Below are 17508 nucleotides of genomic sequence, written 5' to 3' on the forward strand. Positions count from 1 at the left end.
TCCGGGTGTAAGATATTGGGGGCAACAAGAGCTAGTCTATTGGCCAGAATTGAGGCAAAAATTTTATAGTCGACATTCAGTATGGAGATTGGCCTATAGGAACCACATGCAGTAGACGGTTTCCCTGGTTTTAAGATTACCGTGATAGACGCACTGTCCCATGATGTCGGGGGCCGACCGCCATCCAGTAGAATGTCATTAAACAGTAATGCCAAGAAGGAGACAAGTTCCTGCTCCAGGACTTTATAAATTTCAGCCGGTAGGCCGTCAGTACCTGACGCCTTCCCTTTTTTGGCATTATATATAGCCTTGATGACTTCCTCCTCCGAGATTACACTATCCAACCTCTCACTTTGCTCATCAGAGAGCGCTGGAAGTGTGATCTTACTAAACCAGTCTTTAATTCTAACCGGACTGATGTTCTTATCCTCACAGTAGATATTTTGAAAAAAATCTCTGAAGGCGGATCTAATATCTTCATCCCGGGAGAGTGGGGAGCCATTGACATTAATCACCTCGATGTTATTACGAACTTGGTCTGTTTTGGTCTTCCATGCCAATAGCTTCCCCCTCAAAAAGTGATCTAATTACGCACATGTTCTAACAAAATCTGTGAATGCTGGTATGTGAGAATGGGAGTTTATAAATACAGCAAGGATAGAACAGGGAAAGGAGATAGGAGAGGAGAAGAGAAAACAGACAAAAATTTCTACCCTTCACCAAAAGTATATATATATATATTTTTTTTTATTTTCCCTTTCACCATTCTCTTTTTTTTTCCCCAGTCTCCCCCATTTCCCCACTCTCTCCCCCGTGATAGTTGTGTTGTAGCCAAAACTACCTCTACTAATACGAAAGAACTAAATTCAATACCTACAATCTACTAATATGTTTTAACACTCAGGAGCCCATTTTTTATTTGGTCTGAAATTTTACACAAGGTACATATCAGCCAGCTGCCTTATTGCCCAACTCCAAAAGGAGCTCGTCAGCGGCTTGCACTGACCTAATGTTAAACATCTTATTGTTGAACATCACCTTCAGGGCAGCAGGGAACACCAGCTGAGCCGTTGCCCCCAATTTTCTAAATGCCTCAAGCCGCCTGCCAAACTCCCACTGCTTCTCTAACGTAACCCTAGAAAGGTCAGATCTAATGAGGAAAGTAAATCCTTTTCCAAGGAGGGATTTTTGTTTCAGGGCTAAGTTGAGGATCTGTTCTTTTAGTGCATAGGTATGGAAGTTAACCAAGATTTTGCGAGGTTTAGATCTTTGTTGGTTCCTCCTGAACGGATCTCTATGGACCCTCTGTATATCGATGGTCAGTTCCTCTAGAGAATTATCGAGACATAACGACTCCTTTAGCAATTGTGCCACAACATTTTTAACGTCAGAACCTTCAGGCACATTAAGTATGCGTATATTGGCTCTCCTGGCATTATTTTCCAGTAATTCCATCCTATCAAGTAGGGCCTGATCCTCCTTTCGCAGATTGACAATGTCTTCCTTGGCTTTGTCCAAATGGATAGACATCACAGCAACCGTCTCTTCTAACTCCCCTGTCCTAGATGTTAACCCATCGATCTTTTTATCTAAGGACTCACAGTAGCTCCGAATGTCCGCCTGATTAGCAGAAGACTCTTCAAACCCTTTTTTAATATCACGGGACAGGGTTGAGAACATTGCCAGAATAGAAGCCGCAGAGATTACACCCCCCGTATCTGAATCCACTGGGGTTACCGGATCAAGAGTAGCAGAATCTCCTGCCCCCCCCCTACTTCACTTGCGTTACCATGGCATCCCCCCCCCCCGGAAGCTGAGGCTTGAGAGTCTTGACCGAATCACTGGTCTCTAAATCTGGCTGAACCAAATCCACCTCAGACAAAACACACTCAGAAGTGAGCTTAGGGCCAGAGTCTCCATCAGAAGGGGCACAAGAGGCAGAAACAGAGTCTGTAGCTGGAACTCCCATGACACCTAGGGCACTCGAGACGGGCATACCGTTAACGCCAGTGTCCATTACTGTCGAGGGAGAAGACATGCCCTGAGCCTCCGTCAAACGAAGCACCTGTGGTACAGCTTTAAAGTATGAGCGCAGAGACGGGGTTATCTTCGAGTTCAAATCAGGTGGCACACTTGAATCCCTTTTATATTTAGCTTTACCTCTGACCCCGTTTGATCTTGTACACTTCGATTTTACTTCCACAGACAGATAAGATGAGGCTTTCTTACCTTCAGAGGGTGAGGATCCGCCGTGTACCAAAGCAGCCAGATTTACCTGTGAGGTAGGAGCAGGCTTCTTCCACTGTACCTTTATGGGCTTCTTACCTCTTCTACGTGAGCTTCTACCTTTAGATGACTGCTGTTGTAGCTGCTGTAATGGCTGTGGACACTTCTTAGTTAACTCCTCCAGGAACCCCTCCCCACCCTCCTCGCCGCTTTTCACGATCTTCGCGCCCACAGGGCACTCAACACCTCCTTCACCCTCCACCGCACCTCAAGAAATATACTCGACCTTCTGAGCCTGGGAAGAACTATTACATGCAGCGAGAGTCAAACAGCGCGCCTTCCTCCCCCGGCGCAGCTCCAGGGCGGCTACAGACCACAACCCTAACTTTAGAACAACTGGTAATAGGTGTTGATTGGGGCGAGTAACACCTGCTGCCCCCGCTGTACCGCCGCTGCCTCCACCGCTAAACTCGCTACCTGCGGTCATAGAGAGGGAAAGGAGCCCGCATACACCAAGCGGAGCCGGAGAGCAGGTACGATCGTTAGGACACAAACGCTCCGTATTTCCTTCCAAAACGCGCCTTTCTTTACAAAGTTAACTTGAATAAGAATCAGTCACTCCGGGTTACGGGGAAACATTTTAGACGTGTTTTTGCAAACGTCTAGGCAGAGTGCATCGGGAGCCTGATTTCGGAGCGCTGCAGCGGATCAGCCGACCGCCGCCATGTTCTCCTCCACTTATTTCCAGCTTTTCGGCATTAGTGTGTATTGATGATTTTTATAAAATGATGCGAAGAAGCCATTCGGACCTGGTGCTTTACCGTTTTTTAAAGTTAGAATAGCTCTAATTATTTCACATTCATGTCTTTCTTTGTTCAGTTCCAATTTGTCTGAGTAGTGCATGGGAGGGATAATTTATCAAGGTATTTCTGACACTCCTTTAAATGTTCCAATCTATCTAGTTTGTAAAGGGCAGAGCAACATTCTTCAAATGCTTCTATTTAGGGTTTATGTAGAATTTTCCTGATTTCCTCTTAATTGCTGAAATTTGCATTTTATTATTTTAACATTTTAGATAGCTGGCTACTAATTTCACTGCTTTTTTTCATTCAATTATAGTTTTGACCTTCTTGAATTGCACCCACTTCTGTGCTCTTTCACTCAGTATCCGATTAAACTCGTATTTTAGTAAATTCAGTTTAAGGAGTGTCTGGTTATCCTTGGTATTTAATAAGTCACGTTCTAAGCTTTTGATCGCTTTTTGTAGCACATTTAGTTTCTTATTTATTCTTTGTTCTCGGAGGCCATTTTTCCAATCATAACACACCTAACCGTAGCTTTTATAGCATCCCAAAGACTCTCAGGGGATATTTGGGATGAGCTGTTTTCCTTTAAGAATGAAATATTATGGAAATAATTAGGTCTCACGGTCATTAAGCACTTGATTCATTCTCAATATTTTTTCCTCATATATTGGCCAATGTAAATCCAATTATGAGGCGGTACAAGCATGATCTAAAATCAAGATAGGTTCTATTGTGGGATTAAGCACTTTTTGCGCCTGACGTTTATCTGTGAGAAGGTATTCCATCCTAGATAAAGTATTTTGGAGTGTGCGAGTAGAATGACAATGAAGTCCCAGAATGGTTATGGAGACGCCATAGGTCAAGAAGGTTGTGAGATTTAACTATATGCTTCATTTGTCTGTGTATACAGATAATCTGTCCAAGGTACTATCTATAGTGAGACTGAAGTCTCCACCTATTAATAATCTTAAGCTATGCGGGAGATCAGATATTGTCTTTATAAAGTCGGTCCAAGATTGTAGTATATCTACTGTTAAAGTGTCTATGTTTCGTAAGCAAAATCCAACACCATTCTTGTTTTATTTAGTTACTAGCCATCTACTGTGCTTGTAATTTATGGAGTTTGAGCATGTGTATCTCACCCCCTTAGAGATTAGCAACAAACCCCCTTTTCTTAACTGCAAGTGAAATAAGTACTCAGCAATCCAAGAGTTTTTCATTTATTGGGCCTTATTCATTCTTATCTTAGTTTCTTGTAGAAGAATTATATCTCCGTTAAGTTTATAACAATGGTCTATTATCTACCTATGTTTAACACAGTGATTGTGCCTTTCGGTGGTTAGTGATAAAAAACTTCAAAGAATTTTGAGACATATCTCAAATTGTGACAGCAGCATATTCTGATAGACAAGATTGAGATACTAGATGTAAACAGGTTTGAAACAGTATGTTTCTTTCTTTTTGATAGAAAGAAGACTATGTCAAGTTAGAAGGCATCAAATGTAAAATATAGTGCCTCCTTCAGGTTGAGAAAGAGAAATAGAGGGAAGCTCGTTTAAGTAGAAGGAGGAAGATGAAATAGAAATAGAAAAGAAAAAAGCAACAAAAGGAGATATAAGCAATGGCATTACCAGTGCGATGAACCTGAACCCCTCTCCTACCCTATATAACCACCCCTCCCCAAACAAGAACTTAGAGGCAGTTAAGGCTTCACATGGCCACCATAAGAGACCTTACAGCCTCAGTGATACAATCTTTCAAAGCTAAAATAAACCTTAATTAATCACAGAACAAACTATCAATCCATGCACATGTCAATCAGGTACTAAGAAAAGTCTGCTTTCATGTAGTCCACAATAAATACCAGAAATTAGTGGCAAGCATGCTGAAAACATCAGGCATCTGGATTCAGGTGTTTTAGAATAAAGGACCATAAATTAACATTGTGAAATTTAAATTTTTTAAAGTTCAGCAATGTACTATGACAAGGGTGGCTGCCCCCACAATGTCATATTTAATAAAGAGTAGGTGAAATTATCCTATCGACAAAATGTGTTAATTAAAAAATATTTGAAATGTGTACATAAAAATATTTGAATATTATCCTTTCTTGCTGTTATTATCCATTAACAGTCCTTTTAACCAGACAGAGACTGAGTGAATGAGAGAGTTTGAGAGGTAATGAGATGTGAGAGAGAGCGTGTGAGTCTGTGAGTACGAGCGAGAGTGCATTTGCGCTTAGGTGTCTACCATATATCAAACTCTACCAGTGGGAAGACACTACATGGCCAGCAATACTTCTCCTTTAAACTAAATATGTGTGTTATAATAATCACTGCAAAAATCAACATGTTTTGTAAACACTGGAAAAACACAGTTTTTGTCTATTTTGAGGATTAGGCAGCTGAATAAACACTGTCTTAAAACAGCTTAGAAAACATTGAGAAAAACAACTGAAATTTATAAAAAAATAAACACTGAAATGATGTACTGGGTTATCTCCGATAAATGTGCTTAGATTAATACTAAATTTTAGAGCTACATCCAGAGTCAAAAGAACAAATGTAATTACTCCTCTTCTCAGTAGCCTCAAGGGAGAGGTTACCTTACTGCATTCACCTGACATCACCACATGCTACAACAGATGTTTAAAACGCAGTGGTGTTTCGGATGAGGGTCGCAGTCTCAGGTGCGGTGTCCCGCTGTTGTGGTAAGTTTAGTTAAACAGAAGGAGAACTAGATGTTAATTCACATATCATCGGGTCACCTGGACTCACTTTACTATTTCTTACTCCACGTTACTGCAGGAGGCAGTTATTTTAATTTGCTCTCAAAGGTCACACCCTGTCTTGCTTTACACTCCCAAATAAAAGAAATTCAGCACTTCCAAGCAGAGGCACTCGATAAAACAAGAAAGAAAGCACTTGGAAAAATGACTCTGCACTCAGAAATGAGGCACAAGCGTGGGGTTTTATTATTGCAACACTCTCTAACAGAAAGACTTTCCCACATGTCAAATTAAACAGGTAAAACAACATGCAAATATATATGGGGAATGTTGTTCCTCATCTGGGACGGCCCCCCAAACCATTTTGGATGAGTTCCTTGAAATCATCTCCATCAATTACATTCCCCTAAATTTACCAGCAAAACCAGCATAGACATGATTGATTTCATGGACGTGGAGGTTATAGTTCGGGATGGGACATTTGAAACTAGGCTGCACAGGAAGGAAACTGCTGGGAACAGCATCTTGCACGCGAGGAGTCACCCCCCACTCAAACTAAAATGCAGTATCCCTAAGGGGAACTCCTCAGAGCTAGGAGAATCTGCAGTACTCTGGAAGGCTATAAGCTAGAGGAAGGGAAGATGATTGAGAGATTCCTCCAAAGGGGGTACACCTGCAAAGTTCTAGACGAGGTTAGATACAAGGTCAGGGATATGGAGAGACTCAACTTAAACCCAAGCCACGCGCATCCACCAAGCCCGGGATTAGACTCATAGCAACCTACAAATCAAGCTGTACTGAGGTCCAGGCCATAGTAAGAAAACACTGGCATCTTGTCAAGTTGGACCAGATCATAGGCACACTGGTCAGTCCCAACCCACAAATCATATACCGCAGAAGCCACTCTTTAAAGGACATGTTAGTACACACCCTGATGGAACCAGGTAAATCACAAAGCAACACTTGGTTTTTTCAAATGCGGAAAGTGTAAGGCTTGCACGCATAGTGGCAATATCAGGTCTCTTAATTTGTCCAATGGCAAGCAACACAAGGTTAAGCCTTTCATTAACTGTAATAGTGACAATGTTGTTTATGTACTTGTGTGTGTGCGGCATGAAGTATGTGGGGAGCACAATTTTCCATGTCAAACAACGCATCCTGGAACTCCTTAGGGCAATTCGGAACAATGACAGGACATATACCATGCCCAGACACTGTAACACCTCACATAGCTCCACTGGAGCTGAGAATCTGAAAATCTCATTCTTTGGTATTCACAGGGTTACAACCAACACCAGAGGTGGAGACAGGGAACGGGCCCTCAGAAGGATGGAATCCCAATACATAATTCACCTATGCAGAAAAACCCCGGGAGGCCTCAACCAGGATGAGGAGCTTCACGTACCTCTGGGGTAGCCAACTCCTACCGCAACAAGAACACACTCGACACCTTTGTGCCACGCTCTTCCCTCCAACAAAAAAACAAACCAGAAAATAACCTTTTTTGCCCTTTAGGAGCTCAAAAACTTCTTGTCTTTAAGACTCTTTACTAACACAGAGAGAGAGAATTCTAGAAGTTCCCCTTCCGTTCATGTATTGCAAAACCAAAGCTGGCCATACCGGTCTGATCCAAGGTCAAGACGGAAGACGGCCGAAACTCTGTGTTTTGATTCCGAGACAGAAAAGTACATTCCACACATTTCTCTCTCATGCTTTTAAAGGCACATCCCACTCCTTCTGCTCCAGCAAGGCTGCTTTGCTCTGTGCTGACAGGAAAGTAAACAATCCTGCTCTGAAGAAAGCACAGAATGATGTTGTACATTCAAGATGGAGTAAGTTAAAACACACAGGGGCATATATACAAGTCCCTATCTCCTCAGGAACTTCACTTTTCTTTACATTCCTGTGGGGATACGGGCTTAACATGGCTTAACGCTGCCTTGTAAATCAGGCACCCTTTCACGCTATACTTAGCGTGAAAGGGGTGGGCAATGGGTGTTGTGGTGGGCGTTCTGCCTCAGCACTCATTGATTGTGACACTGCCCCATATTTACAAGGGTGGCGTAAATATGGGGCAGCGCCAACATTAAGACCAAAAAAACCTGGTCTTAACATGGCGCAACCAGAAGAAATGCTTTATTTCTCCTCGTTTGTGCTGTTTCTATGTGTGTTGCATTGTGCAGCACACATAAAAACAGCAACATGCCATGCATGATTGTTTATGTGCAGGAAGTTGTCATTTTTAAAATGACGAGTTGCATCTTCTATTCGTGCTGCTTTGCGCAGCACACACAAATGTTATAAATCGCCATTTAAGAAAAACAATAATTGTCACAGTGCAGACCCCATTGCACTATGGTGCAAGGGTGCCTGCGTTGGCTCTAGGCAGCTCGAATTAGTGACAGTTAAGGGGGAAAAACAGGGCTTCACAGTATTGGTGTAAATACGGTGCAGCCCTGTGTTTCAAAAGTAGCGGAGCGCGGCATTAAACCAGAAAGGCTAATTCTGCGTTACGTCACTTTTCTTGTAAATATGCCCCATAGAGTCAATTAAAACACTGGTAGTCAATGGTCATCACATGATCCCAATATATATGAGTGCATATAGCACTACACACCCTACCTGGTTGGATCATGTGTGTGTCAAGGTAGCGGCTTCTCCAAATGGCATTCCAGTTAACCCTGAGCGTGGTTTCCGTAGTAGCACAATGCGTAGTTACGCGAAGTGCACTTCGCACTACGCACGCTACGCGAACTGCGTAGTGCGGTAGGGAAATGCTGTTCGCAATGATTGCACAGTGTCGGATGCTTGTCCACACTGTGCAATCATTGCAAACGACATCATGCACAGTGCAAGCGGTCGTTTTCTGCCGCTCGAGTAGATTTGTACTCGAGCGACAGCTTTCTCAACGTGGACTGGTAGTTTCTCATCGTGAGTGGTCGCGAGCATAAGCGACCACTCGCAATGAGAAACCTGACCTCCCCGTGTTGAGAATCTCACCGGGATGTTTATTTTCCACGCTCGCGATCGGCAACTTGATGTTGCCGATCGCGAACGAGCAAAAAGTCTCGCCAGGATGTTGATTTTGCTCGATCGCGGTCGCCAACTTCACGTTGAGTACCGCGCGTGAGCAAAAAATGCCCGCTAAGCTACGCGTTTTTGCACTGTGCTACGTGCGATTCGTGTAGCGTGTAGATGCGCAAACTACGCACACTCCGCGAGCGTAGCGTAGATTTCCGCCCAGGCCTAATTGCAGTCCCACGGTCTCTGCATCACAAGAAAGAAAATTGAGCTGCCTGACCGTCAATTCATTTTGAAGTTTAACTCATTTAATCCACCATGTTCGTATTCAAGTAGATGTCCTTTCCAAGGTATAGAATCAGGACAAAGCGTTAGATTTGAATCAGTAAAAGATCCCTTCAGGGGCACTCGGATCATAGTGGCCATCTTGCTTGGCTTTAGCCACACACCCTCAAAATCTGTCACACTTCTATAGGTGATTCTTAGTAACCCATTCCGTGTAGTGACGTTATTTTCAAGCTCAATACTTTGTTCATAACTGAACTGTGTTGCAGTGATTACAATTTTTGGGGACTTCTCAAAGAACTTGTCCAAAATGATCAACTTTTCCTATGCGCATGCCTTAGATACATGTAGGTACAGTCAGGACACCATACAAAGCATGAAGTGGGGCTTTAAATTCAAATATATCTGCAACCACTGGGCAGTTGTCCATATAGTTTGCAGGGATCTGTTCTTCGTATCCTAAATGGATCAACCCAGATGTCCACTTCCATGCCAGAAAGGAGGACTGAACTTGCTTAAGGTCCTATTGGGTGTTACCTGGGGCACTCTGAGGGGCAGAGGTAATGGGTCCTAAAACATGGATCCTGAAGAATGATCAGTGACAGCAGAGCTGATCACTGCTCTTTAATCTTATATAGAGCTTTGGTCTCCTCTTCCACACAGATATTGACCTCTTGCGGCACATTGCCAGATATTGACCTCTTGGGGCACATTGCCAGATATTGACCTCTTGCGGCACATTGCCAGATATTGACCTCTTGCGGCACATTGCCAGATATTGACCTCTTGCGGCATATTGCCAGATATTGACCTCTTGGGGCACATTGCCAGATATTGACCTCTTGCGGCACATTGCCAGATATTGACCTCTTGCAGCACATTGCCAGATATTGACCTCTTGCGGCACATTGCCAGATATTGACCTCTTGGGGCACATTGCCAGATATTGACCTTTTGGGGCACATTGCCAGATAGTGGCCTCTTGGGGCACATTGCCAGATATTGATGTCTTGCGGCACATTGCCAGATATTGAACTCTTGGGGCACATTGCCAGATATTGAACTCTTGGGGCACATTGCCAGTACCTCTCTACTATCGGCGTTGACCTCAACAAATCCAGCAATGATAAAAAAAAATGACAAGCACAGCTGCTTGGTCACCAAACATTGAGACTGATGGCTCCACAAGGGAGGCTTTTGCTCTGGGGGATGCAGTACAGAGTCCACTATATCCAACATGTAGCTCCTGCTTCTGCGGGCAGATCTCAGCACTCCTTGCAGGGTCCGTTACCATTATTCGATAGAAGCCAGCAATCAAAGATCTCAGCCTTGTCACGCCAAAGATAGAAACATTGCTGTCAGACCCCATGCTTAGTCAGGGGAAATATGGCACTCTGACCTGGGTGTCCACCAAGTATCTGTCCTTGATTGGCACATGCAGGTGTACATTCCATGAACAGTTCTCCACTGTAAGTTATTCTGTTTTTTGGGGTGTTGGTACATTCCCACACGGTGACAGCGTTAAAATGCAGAACCTCTAGTAGGTGGACTCAGGAGGAGGAAGTGACTTCCTTTCAACTTCAAAGGTAAGTATCTCCTCCATCTACCCGAGTGCAACTCACTTCCAAAGGGAGGTTAAGAATGTTCCAGGATATTCTCCAAAACCTCAGCAAGCTATCCCAAGTTCTCCATCAAGTATCCATACCTAGACATCCCAAAATGGATTCTTATGCCCATAGAGTATAGCACAGCACAGTGCTCATAGGCCATGGAGCAAAAGAGCAGGGCTCAGGGGGGCTGGCATCCCTTCAATGGTTGAGACCAGTAGGCATCTCTGCCTTGAAGGCAGCAAGCAAAAAAGGGATGTCAGTCCTGTGAGAGGGAAGATATCACTCTCTGAAGGAGGGATGCAGGAGGGATGCAGGTTGGGTGCTACTTCCGAATCTCAGAGTCATGATCTGGGGTTTCATACCATTTGAATGCAAGTTTATCGGGTAAAGTGTTCACTGATGTGAAAATCAAAAAAGGAACAGTGAGATACTGTGACAACACAGATCAAGGTTGCATGAGCTCCAAAGCCATGCAGGGGACGTTTCCGTCCTAGCAGAAGGTGGCACTTTGAAGGCCTCCTGCATTAGGAACAGAAGGTAGCAGATTCAGGTACCTCCTTCAATGTGGGCATGAAGTCATTCTCTGGCCATCTGTTGATACAGGCCCCTCTCTTCTTGTTCCCACCTCCCATGATCACATGACTGACTTGGGGAGGGGAAATGGATGAAGAAGCTGAAGAGGAAGAAAAAGAAAGATTTACTTCTAGAGGTCCTGGCTCCTCAGCAAATTAAACTATTCTGGCTCCTTGGATGCCACTGCAGAGACTGGCAGGGGCAGCTCCTACATGTGGGTGGAGGAGCGTCGCCCCACTGCTTTCTCGCAGTGCAAAAAACAGAAACATAAAATGGTATTATGAATACCATTTTATGTTTCTGCTACTTGCACTGCAAGAAAGCAGAAGGGTTTGGTTGGGGGGTCTGGTCATGCTGCAGGGCAGGGGATGAGTGGCTCGCACACTTTTGTGGGCGCTGACTGTTTGGTCTGCTCCACTGCCGAACAAATTAGTCATATTGTTAGAAGGTGGTTCTGACACTATGGGCCGCCCGAACTTTTCACTTTTTGAGCACCTAATTGTTGAGCTTTTACTGTGGGGGTGCCTCAGAAGTTGGGCCTCACCCTCAGTGAACTCAGGATGTAAGAGACTGCATGGGGATTTTACTGGTGTTCCCCTGGCTTGACCAGGCCACTGCGCAGCAGCTGGAGTAAGGGACACCGGGCTGGTTTATGCAGACACATGTGTACATGCGTGTGCACATGTGTACGGGCTGCGCAGGGGAGATTCCTAGCGTACGCAGTCCAGGAGCAGCTACAAAGTGAATGGTGTGGCAGGACTTATGCAGTATTGGGTGGTGACATGGAATAGGCTTTATACACTGAAAAGAAACATGCCAGGGAAAGTCAGTGTGTTTTACTGTGTTTTCACTTCATTATTCCCCTATAGGGATGTGGAGCCAGGGGCTAGATTAACTTCCATTAGGCCTACAGATTCCAGACACGCACTTAAGTCCAATGTAGCGAATGTGAAAATAAGTATTCTGCAGAGTACAAAGTCATTTTTGTACTGCTTTTGGGTCATCCAGAACTGTCATATTTCTCTGAGCTAGCCATGACCAGACCCAGGCTGAGGGCTGACCTCAGCTGGATGGATTGATAACCTTTCGTCCACAAGCTAGGGCCTCCTCTCCACGAAGAGAAGATGGGTGGGGCTACAGGCCAATCCATCAACCGCTGTCGCTGGGTGCCAGGCACCAGGCTGCACCAAGGAGGGAAGGCAGCGTGGGGGAAGAGGCTTCAGAGGCGTGGCCAGAGACACTGGAGGACGCCATTTTGAACAAGCCCAGAGGCTGGACAAGAAGGAGGGAGCAGGGGCAGGGACGTGGTGTGTCGCTGTTTGATAGGACCAACAGAGACTTCCTGCCAGCCCCCTACTCAACTTTTAACAAGTGCTTGCATAGGAAGAGAAGCTCTCTGGGGTGAGGTCTGCTGAGGCTGAAGGAGCTGGGGCCTGGCGCAATGGGCAGTTGGAAGGAGAGACCCCCTGACTGCTCGCAGGACCCTAACAGCACCAGAAGAAGAGCCCAGGACCGGTGCGCAGGAGCAGTGGCCTCTGCGCAGGGAGAAGAGAGGCCACGGAGGAGAGGCAGGCGAAAGGCTGGCGCAGGGAGCCAGTGAAGACAGCACCCTGCTGAATCAGAGACCCCGGGGCGGAGGAGAGTGTTCCCAGTGGCTGGGGCTGGTAAAGAGGAGCATGAAGCGCCCCATAATGCATCGCCAGGCATTTGGAAATCTGCCGTTTTGGTGCTTTGTGGCCCCCAGAGGAGAGGGGTCACCCTCACTTGTGAAAAGGTGCTGGGGGAGCTGCTGAAGCAGCGCAGTCTTCCCCCCCCCCCCAGCACGAAGAAATCTGCCATTTTGGTGCCTGGTGGCCCCCAGAGGAGAGGGTAACCCTCATGTGTGAAAAGGGGTGCAGGGGGGCTGCAGGAGCACAGCAGCCTCCCCCAGCATAAAGAAGAACAGTCCACCCATAAGTTTCACGGGGCATCTGAAAGAATAACCCCTCAAGGGCTCAGCCAGCCTTTAACACCTTCTAGGCTGGAACTTATGTTCTACAGCGGAGGGTGTACTATGAAGTGCATCATGGAGTGAAGGGCTGAGTTGGGGATGTCTGGAGAAGGGCATCCCCTGGAAGTGAAGTGGTGTAATTGCACCGAAATGCATTTACTATTGGTTATTTCTTTTTAGGTGGACTGAAAGTCACATGTGTAAAGTGAAGTACCTGTGTAAGGTGATGTTAAGCTAAATGGAGTTATGTTGCTGGACCTTCCTGCTAGGGGGTCTGGCTGTATTTACGTAATCCCATGCTTTTACCTGTGATTCCTTTTAAAGTGAAGAGGCGCACTGCAGGAGAAGTGTAGTTGCCAGGAGTACTTCTTTTGAAGGGACTGTAAGTCACATGTGTAAGGAGATGTCATAAGCCACGTGGGGCTATGTTGCCAGACAGTCCTGCTAGAGTGTCTGGCTGTATATGCGCAATCCTGTGATTTCTTCTGTGATGCCTTTAGGGGCTGTAATTGCAATGCAACCAAGGTGATGAGTACTGTCATTCTAAAGTGTGCGTAAACATGGATTCTTGCTGCTGCGCTTAGGTGAAGTCCCCAGACTGCTATCCCTTAAGATATAGAGGTGCATACTTTATGGTCAGTAAGAGATGCTCAGTCAGGGTCATGTGTCACCAAGGCAGGTTTATCCCTTTTTAATGCTTGTTGAGGTAATGGGGTGGGTCGCCACTGGGATGGTGCCAGTGCGCAGGGCCTTCGCTCCAGGTTATGTTCAACTATCTCCATTGGGGGCAAGTTGATGTGCATACATGGGAGTGGTGGTACTAGAGCCCCCCTCCCCCTTTGCGGGAGGGGTGGAGATGTTATGCAATGTCACAAAGTAATTCCAACAGCTTATGTATATTTGTAAATTGGTGCATTGTATTGAGTAGTGTGTGTGTTTAATAAATGTACTCTTACTTTTATAAAGCAAAGTAAAGACTGGACAATCAATAATTGAGTGTTATTTTTGTGCACCTGCAAATGGCGATTACTAGCCCACACCACCTCCCTTGAGTAAGCCTCAGACTGCTCTGCAACGCTACCCTCTGAGAGTCAGGCGCTACAATTGGGTGTTTGGTTCCCAGTGAAGGACAAATGTAGTCATGTTATTTGTGCAGGCCTCACAGATGCTGCCTCGTTTTCCAACACATTTGCATTCTCCGTTTTCTCCATGAAAACGGCCTCCCCATAGACTCCTGTGTGGTCGGTGTCCTAGCCAATCACAACGCTGCCATTGCAGCATTATGATTGACTTAGGGGAGGGGAGGGAGGCTGCCTGCGTGGCTGCTTCCTGGGTGGAGCAGAGGATGCAGATGACGCAGGGCCAGACCAGAAAGGGCCTCGAACGTAAGTTAAATTCTTTTAAAATGTATTTAAAATTACCCCCCAGCACAACTCCCTCCCCGCGTGCCCCCCTGCCCTCCCACCCATGAGTCATGCCGGCCGCTACTGGAGACTGGTCATTGTTTCCTTTACCATGAATTCAATCTCATATGCAGGAAAGGTGAGAGCACAGTAGAACCATTTAGTCTGGGAGTAGAGGGTGACTGGAGAGGAAGTGTTTTTCCTCAGCATGCTTCTACGTTCTTGTCATCTTCCCAATTTCACATGCTAGACACAGGCTCAGTGATAAACAAAAAGTTCATATATTTTATTATCTTAAGGTTGAGTTTCCAATAATTCACACAAACTATCAAAAACATCCTAATAGGAATGCATATGGAATTCTAAAATCCCACCTGTCCATCAGTACCTGCACTTTCTGAGGCTGTTGGATGAGGAAAGCTCTCTGGCCCGACCATTTGCTCCATTACACTTTGCTTGGGAACTGGCAGATGATTCATAAACCCAGTTTTGCTTAAATAGATGTCACTTACAGATGAGGTCATTTTACAATGTATATGACTTCCTAGAATAAAGGCTGTGGTAAATCCCCAATCAGTGCTGTCACTTTGTGGATATTCACAAACATTTGCAATAGTTTGCTATCCTTATCTGTACCTCCAGACACCTGAAATGTCCGGGTAAAAGAAAAGTGTAGGATGGTGCACCAATAACCTGCCTTTGTACATGGAGTGTGTTGGGAAGGGAAATGGCATCATGAAAATTCCTTATCCATGAAAAGGCTTTTTTTAAATGCACGTAATTTTCTGACACTATGCATACAGAAGCAACTGGACCATCATGGACATAGGAGAAACCACCGCACTCATATAACTCGACTCCTCCACAGCCTTTGACACCATCTCCCACAGCACCCTTATCACAAGATTTCAGAACTCTACAATACATTGTCTTGCCCTGAGATGGCTAGCCTCCTTCCTCTCTGACTGGACCCAGCGAATCAGGCTCCCACCCTATACCTTCAAACGCAATAACTTAATCTGCAGAGTCCCTCAAGGATCATCACTGAGCCCTACTCTCTTCAACATCTACATGGCACCACTCGCCCACATCATAAGATCCCATGGAAATAAAATTGAATCCTACACAGACAACACCCAGATCATCATCTCCCTTACAGACATCATCCACACCACCACGACCACTTCAACACCTGCATGTCCAACGTAGCAAACTGGGTGAAAAAAGAACTGACTCAAGTACAACACAGACAAAACTGAAGTTCTAACCTTTGGGAACAAGAGCTCTCCATGGGACTCTCCCTGGTGGCCAACACACCTGGAACCCATGCCGCCCCCATCGACCATGTGAAAATCCTGGGCATCATCATAGATGATAGACCCACAATGCCCAAACAAGTGAACACCATCACCTCTTCCTGCTTCTTCATCCTACGCATACTTTGCAAAATATTCCACTGGCACCCCGCCGACACCAGATACCTGGTCACCAGGCCCTCATCACCAGTTGAATAGATCCTGCCATCACAAATCAACTCTTACAAACACTCCAGACAATGCAGAACGCCGCCACCTGACTTATCCTTAACATCCTCCGCAACACCCACATTATGCTCCACCTAAGAGAACTTCACTAGCTACCGATATAGAAGTGATGCTCTCTTCCTTTTAAATCTTTTTTTGAGTGATCATGAACAGACAGTGTCTTTAAAAGAGTTCGAATCCAAGCGCTTCTCACTGCCCTGTGGAGTACCGCAAGTTTCCTCATTGAGCCCGATTTTATTTAATGTGTACGTCACGCCTCTTGCAAACCTGATTAGATCATTTGGTTTTTCCTTGGTATCATATGCCGACGATTCCCAGATTGTGGTGTCCTTCTCCAATCCCTCGGACGCAACAGCACTTAGATTCCATAATTGCATGTCAGCCATAGACGACTGGATGGGCATAAACTGTCTTAAACTGAATACCAGTCAGATAGAGTTCTCCTTTTTGGTAAAGAAACCACCCATGGACACCCTCCTTCTGGCCGCAGAATCTAGGGTTGTTACCAGCTCCTGTCAAAAAGGTTAGAAATCTGGGCATCCTCATGGACAATAAACTTACCTTTGATAACCAGGTCAATGCCACTATTTCGACCACTTCCTATACTGTTTTTAATCAAAAAGATTCTTCCATATATTCCACCTTCTCTACAAACAACAGTAGTAACAGCATTAATATTGTCTAGATTAGAGTAGTTAAATGGGCTGTATTTAAATTTACAGGTGCAGTACCTAAATAAATTGCAATCTCTCCAGAATGCTGCTGCTAGACTCCTGTCCAGAATCCCCAAATTCCAATCTGCTAAACCTGCTTTAGGGGTGCTTCGTTGGCTCCCGGTCAAACAAAGAGTTAATTTCAAAGCTCCATGCAATACCTTTAGAGCTTTGCATGATCTTGGTCCACATTTCCATAAGGACAAGCTTAAATGGTATCTACCAGAGAGGCCCCTCTGTTCAAGTGCGGCAAGTAATATTAGGATCCCTAAGTTTAGACGCGCCTCCTGGGCGGCAGTAGTTTCTTGACAGGGGTTTCTAAACTTTGGAACTTCCTGCTACTGCATATTAAATCTCCGACACACTTACTTTCCTTCCGTAAATCACTGAAAACATTGCTTTTCACCTATTAACTCTGCTCACCCGCTCCGATATTCAGTAGCGCATTGACGCCTCCAGGCAACTGTTCGCACTTTATCAAATAAATTAACATAACAATTAACGTAACATGCCAATTCAAATTATTCACCCATGCATGCAAAGCCCTCCACAACGATGGACCTGCCTACTTCAACTACCGCCTCAACTTCAACCAACCGACCAGGCAAA

Source organism: Triturus cristatus, chromosome 3_1 (genome assembly GCF_964204655.1).
Source record: "Triturus cristatus chromosome 3_1, aTriCri1.1, whole genome shotgun sequence".
Classification (NCBI taxonomy): Eukaryota; Metazoa; Chordata; class Amphibia; order Caudata; family Salamandridae; genus Triturus; species Triturus cristatus.